This window comes from Fragaria vesca, linkage group LG6 (genome assembly GCF_000184155.1).
Source record: "Fragaria vesca subsp. vesca linkage group LG6, FraVesHawaii_1.0, whole genome shotgun sequence".
NCBI classification, from domain to species: Eukaryota; Viridiplantae; Streptophyta; class Magnoliopsida; order Rosales; family Rosaceae; genus Fragaria; species Fragaria vesca.
The window spans coordinates 30,489,072-30,496,362 of record NC_020496.1 but is presented as its reverse complement, the minus strand read 5'-3'; positions in this window follow the sequence as shown (position 1 = coordinate 30,496,362).

The window sequence follows — 7,291 nt, the reverse complement described above, 5'->3', positions numbered from 1 at the left end:
AGAGAGAGAGAGAGACCTCCACCAGGAGTTATTTTCTTTAGGGTATTGCCCATCGATTATTGTCTGTATTGATATCGATGGCAGAAGATAGATGGAGGTATATATGTGTTTTAATATGCAGGATCGATCCATTTAGATTGAGCATCTAACTTGACTTGTGGAGTTGAAAGATGCATTATAAATCCATGAAGCAAAAACCTCGGATGCAATACATTAGCGTGGAATATATATATATGAATGCATCGTTCTTAAGCAACGCATAATCCCAATAGTACTCTACTACTCTTGCAGTCCAAGTCTCTAAGAGTTCATTGCATTCATAATCGTGATTATACATTATTCTAAGTACGTGGTTCACTTAATATTGTTCTTGTCAAAAAGATACTTACTCTTTTATCTCGAGATACGAGCAATAGTGAGATTTTACAAGTTTACATGTTACTAGAATAATGTGATGTATTACAAAATTCTTCAAATGTATAAAGAGAGGAGGAAATGGTGAGATGGAGATGTTAAGAGTCCATCATCATGAGACCAAATAACCAAACATGCTCTAGAGTACTCTAGACAACAAGAAATGGAAATTGACCAAACAGAAGAAAATAATTCAGAGGTTTAATTCCAGAGGCATCTAAGCATTATTGTCCCTTTCTTTCCATCAACCTCAACCCCCCAAAAAGGGTAACACCCACTAAGTTGATTCTTACTGCCTTAGATCGTGAATCCAATAATAAACCAACGATAAAACTTTAACCCATTATTTGGCTCCATCTCAAGCTTCTTTCTCCTTTTTCTTTTAAGAAACCTTGACAATGATATAATTTGACACAATACCTGTGGAGACATGGAATATCATAGCGATGCAAGAAATAGCCTAAGGAAACAAGACAAGTGCACCATAACGTGTGATTTGGCTGTTGCTCTTTTGGAGTTGGCATCATCTGATGGGATTATATGAAACTTTCATGTATTGTAACATCACCCACTAGTTATCCTAGCTAGCAAAAGCATACCTAATTTCATTTACACACAGAGAGAAAGGATTCGAGCCAAGATCAAAGGACGTACTTGAATATATCTCGTATTTGGGCATGCAGTGGGCATTTAGCTTTGTGATGCTGATTGAAGAAGATGTGCTCCATTAAATTGCATGACAAAGAAATTTTCATGTTGGCAGAATTACAATCGTCACATTTTATATTTTGAGAGAATTTCATTTGGAATTGTTTTGCATTACTAATTTATTGATTGTATCGAATATAGAGATTCATTACAAAGAAAAAGATACATGTAATAAAAGTAACCGTGTTTAGAATCGAACTAGATTCAACCAATAAACATAATTTTACCCTTTAAAAGTTCACTTACTAGAGCGCAGGTACCCCAATGAGTAGGAAATAAGTGCTCCTCCACTAGGTAGTGATGGAGGATTGAATCTCCCTTCGTTGAACAAACCATGTACAGACACACATGCTGTCAAGCTTTGGCTATAATCCATGCCATTGAGTGTATGTCATTACAGAGCAAAACAAGCTACTTAAGATCACAAGATTTTAGACCCCATCTTGTCTCCATTATATCTATCAATCACAAAACCAAGCTTGTACTTTTGACAGTAAAATCTGATACCCACTATCCTTTGCCTTGGTTAGTATCATTATTTTCTCCTATTCACTTGCTAGAATCCAATGGTAAACTAAATGATGACAATGTTCTTTCACACTTGTATCAGTGATCGCTAATTGTCCAATTGATGGAGGATCATATCATGTGTGTTACAAACATCTTAATTAGGTAGTATGTTGTGGAGAATAATGGTAATAATAATGTTGTGTAGGTATCTAAAGAGCCTTTAGGGACAGTGGGCATCTTTTGAATGGCCTTAAGTAGGGAGCTTAGGGCCCTCTTACTACAATAAGGATTCCCATTAAGTACGGGCCAAAAATGTTTCTACTTGTGATATGCTGATCTGTTTTGTTCTTCTCATGTTCAAACTTTTGAATTGATAGTTCTGAATTTCTCTTGTTAACTCTTTTTGTTCATTTGAAGAAGTTGCTGTTGAATCATCTTATGAAAGTCGGAATTCGTATATTCGTGATCAAATATGTAACTAACAATAGCAGTATTCTCATTTTAATTATTCGTTTTCCTCCTTGCATGCATCAGCTAGCGTTGTAATCTCAATTTTGTAACAATTAAATTTTGAAGACCACTCGTCTACTAAATTTGTTCTTCCAATTAGTTGGTACTTGACAATATATGCGTTGTCGTATAGGTTACTTATGTCACCCCTCTCAATTCTGACGAAATAATTCATTTTCAGCTGGACTGAAGTACTTCTCTAACTCTAAGCTCTGGCAAGTCATTTCTTCAAGAAAATGTGAAGTGGGGGACAATCATTCACAAGCAATCCAAAGTGATTAACATGTTCAAAGATATGATGGTACCAAATAGATTAGAGAGAGCTTATTTTGAGGGAACACCATGTCCCATATCCTCTACTTGTTTGTGATAAGACTGATAGAGATGATGGTTCAACATCATCTTCAAACATTCATCAGTGATCACCCAGTTTTCTTTTCTCCTTTTCCACAAAAATTATTCTGTCTATTAGCCCATGCTTTTTTTTCTTACACTTTAGAATCGTGTAGACTGTTAATCAATCATGGTTAAACACTTTAACCCCACCTTGGCTTCCTGTTCTTTTTTGGGTGGGGAAAATTTGCCCCCAAAAGAGTTACTGCTCACTTTGTTCCAGGTATTTGCCATTGCCAACTTCTAAAGTGAAACTCTGTAATGACTAATGAGGTTGAGGTTTAAACTTTGGATCAGTATTCAGTACGTACGTAGTATATCAGATTCTGGATTATGGAGACTCCAAACATTGCAAAATAAACGATCATAGATTCTTAAACGGATCACGGATGTATACAAACCCTTTAGAATCATGTTCTTGCATGTTGATGTTGATGTTGATGTTCATGCATTAGGGGTAATGCCTTGAAAAATTAGTTTGGTGAACAAATTACTTGTTCTTTGCAAAGGAAACAGTTAAAAATAAAAGAATGGAACCATTTCTTCCCCCTCACCGGCCGCCTGTTTTACCGGAGTCTTGGCTCCATTCTGCAGATCAAAGAAGAAATAGTTTATCATTCTGGTCCCCTATTCCATACAATTTGATGGAAAACACAGATGTGAACGTGGGGAAGTAATAGCTACTAATCATATCGACATGATGGCATTTTGTCACATTGTCTGTAAGAATATCACTTGTCTTGGTTCTTTCCTGCATTTCAGACCAAACCAGAGGTTGAAGGTTTCCAACAAAATAATTTCTCATATTTTCCTGAAGATAAACTGAAAATGCACCAAGTACACATATGGTGATAACTCACACAAATGTCACTCTCATCACGTTTTGCTCATCGAAGAGTCTTATTCTAACATTTCGGCCACCAGATTGGCATGCTTGTCCTCAACTGATCGAGAAAACCTAGCTCTTTCAGCAATGAGAACTACAAAAAATGACGCTACGTACAGAGAATTCTGCAAATATATCGATCTGCAGTCGAAACCAAACAAAAAGAAAAGGCAGCAGATGCATGCATGATATCACATAACGAATTAAATCGAAAACGAAGAGTGGGAAGGAATAATTTTCTACATGGTGGTTAGCTAAACAAGAAGATGAAGAACAGATGACAAATGGCGCAGAGTAACTAATGAATTATACAGACCAACGTTGACAGCCAGATTCTTTTTTACTGTTAAAAGTCTTACCGATAAGGCTAAAGTGTGGAACTAGAATGAGCAATGATCACGGGGTTCAATTTGAATCATTGATGGCAAACAAGGCAGGGAATCAACAAGGCAGGGAATCACGTAGAAGAGCATGTAATGAAGCTGGCACTATAATTATCCATGCATGGAATGACCACTACTACTATTACAGCTTACTGTAAAGGCTAAAGTTAGCGGCGGACTGATCTTGCAATCGTCTCCCTCAATAAGTTCCAACTTCCAACTATACAAGTTAATGAATAACAGATCCAGATCGATCGAATTTCAGCAAATCCCTTCTATATAAAGTGTCATATATGACCAGGGAAAGAGACTCATTGTCTTACGTACTATAGCTGAGACGGGAACTATCATGGCGGCCAAGTGTGTGTCAGTGGTTATGTTGTTTGCTGTGGTGCTGAGCTTCAGCCAGTTAGTAGAAGGAAGGAAGTTAATAAAGTCAGAGGAACCTCATCACAGGGATGGTGATAGAGAGCAAGTTAAAAAACCAGAGTGGTTTTTTGATGGCTACCCCAGTAGTGGAGCTGGTTCTGTAGGTGGGAAAGGGTATGGTTTTGGGCATTCTTTCAGTTTTGGCAAGGGATCGTATGGTTATAGTTCTGGCACTTCTGGGAAACCTGGTGTTGGTTTAGGAAAACCTGATTGTATCGGGAAAGGTGGAGGAGCCAAAGGTGGAGTAGGTAGTGGAAAGCAACACAAGAAAAAAGAAAAGGAGCACCATCAACATAAAAGAAGCGGGGGTGGTGGTATTGGAGGCGGTGTTGGTGGAAGCATTGGACATGGAGGGAAAGGTAGTAAAGGTGGTATTGGTAAAGGGATAGGAAGTGGTGTTGGGGGTGGTGCCGGTGGAGGCGTTGGTGGAGGCATTATTGGGGGCGGTAGAGGCGTTGGGGGCGGTAAAGGGGGAGGCATTGGTGGAGGAGCTGGTGGAGGCATTGGGGGTGGTGCAGGTGGAGGCATTGGGGGCGGGGGAGGCGTTGGCGGAGGTATGGGTGGCGGTGGAGGTGGAGGTGTTGGGGAGGAGCTGGTGGAGGCGTTGGGGCGGGTTGGTGGAGGCGTTGGCGGCGGTGCTGGTGGAGGCTTTGGTAGGTGGAGCAGGTGGAGGCATTGGAGGCGGTGCTGGTGGAGGTGTTGGAGGCGGAGCAGGTGGAGGCTTTGGTGGCGGTGCTGGTGGCGGCTTCGGAGGAGGTGCCGGTGGGGGCGTTGGGGGCGGTGCTGGTGGAGGCTTCGGAGGTGGAGCTGGCGGAGGCATTGGGGGTGGTGCTGGTGGCGGATTTGGTGGAGGAGGAGGTGGTGGAATCGGAAATGGCGGAGGCGCTGGTGGTGGATTTGGAGGAGGGATGGGTGGTGGAGGTTTTGGTGGTGGTGGTGGGGGAGGATTTGGTGGTGGTGGGGGAGGAATAGGCGGAGGAGGAGGATTCAGTGGTGGTTTAGGTGGCGGGCATCACTGACGTTAATCATATGCACGCTGGTTCAACGTATAAAAATAAAAATAACATATTAATTTTATACATCACTAATTATTTATCTTTAAAGCGTTTAAAGAAATAACACGATTTAATTCAAAGTTATGACATTGTTTACTTAATTATTCACCTAATTATTTTTTTCTTGTTAAAATTTTCAATAAATGTTTGTATCTAGAAAAATAATGTACCCTAATCTTCCGTCTTGAAAGAACAGTCATTGATTTCTAAGATCATAGCTATTATGATTTACTATAATTATATCATCATCTCAAAAAGAAAAAGAAAGCAAGAGCTTACAAGGAAATATGCATATATTTAGGCCGGCTTGTTAACTCTTAATTTCTCCAGGAAATTATTGAGTTGTGATCTTTGTAGTCATCGATTGATTTTTGTCAATAAGTTGAGTGATGATATTATGCAAAAGGTTATATTGACCCTGACAATAAGCAGCTACTTCTTATAATAGACTTGGTATTATACATGGAAATAAACAGAAGCACCGGCAAGTGAAATAACCACAACATCCTTTCAAGAAACTTCTTTAGAAAAAAAAAAAACATCCTTTCAGAAACATTAACAAAGAAACAACCAAAGCATATGAAAAAAAGAAAAATCAAACAAAGAAATTCTTCACTCGGATAGTTTTGCAAACATAAAGAACCAAGGGGTGCAATATTCTAGCAGTTGTTGTAGTATCTGAGTTTATAGTGTTGCAACTTTATTGCAAACTCGGATACGGCTAAATCATATTTAGCCCTCTCATATGCGAGTTGCCTCCACTTTGATTCTAATTTCCTGCGTAATTCTTCACTGATATGATGAATTGACCGTCTTGATAAATACTCTTCTAACCCCATAAGAATAACATCATCATTTATCTCCACCATGTCCTCCTCATCATCCCCAGCAGCATCAACAACATCGTCACCAACATCAGCAACATTCATCGAATTTTTCTCTTCTCCAACCTTTGTAGTAGAAGTTGTACGAGTAGCAATAGGATTAGTAGTAGTAATCTTATCCCGGACTTCCTTTGATGAATCGTATAACCTCTTCTGATGGAGATTTGTGAACTCGTCAGATCCCATCAAGGAAGGAGAACTGTTGTATTGCAGGCTCCTCTTCTTCCTCCTCATCTTCATCTTCATCTTCAACTTCATCTTACTCTTCATCATCATCTTCATCTTCACTACAAAACTGTAATTTAGTTGTAGTTTTGGTTAGAGATCCAAGCAAACTATGTTTATGTTCCTCATATGACACGTTATGTACATTTATATAGTGACGATGTCTTTATTACTTTTGATTTTGGGCCTAATTAGAGCCTAAATTATCATAATTGTGATTAAGTCTATTAAATTTTTGATTGATTTTGGAGAAATAAGTTCAAATTTCGGTAGCTAGAAGATCCCCGGATAATAAAATTTCCTGTTATTGACTCCAGTAAATTCCATGGAAGGCAGATATCAAATCAAAAAAAAAATCTTCAATTAATTGGTACTTAACTAATTGATTTCCTTTCTTTCAATTATTCTCTTCCCGTGTCCTAGTCTATTAATGACAAAACAGATTCTTCCAATGTATAAAATAAAAATTCCAATGGCTTTTGCTACTTAACATTCCCGACAATGATTTATTAAAAATTGTATTGATACTAAGTATCAAAAACACAAAGATGTTCTAGGATATTCTCTATGTGTGTCTTGGCCTTATGCCAATAAGATATGTAGTTAGACTAGATCTATGTATTCATATCCTTACCATATTGGTATTGTGTAATTCCCTATATAAAGGGCTCCTATCAATGAATAAGATGATGACTCTCTTGCTATCTCTTTGTCTCTACCATTAATCTTTCATCACGTTATCATGCACTTTGTTCTAACCCTAGAGCCAATAGCCCACCATTTTTTTTTCTAAACCCCTAAAACCAAACCCTAAAATCGGGCAGCCTTGTTTTTCCCGATTTCCGACCAAAATTCCGACTGTCCTCCACCGGAATTTGATATCCCTATAAAGCT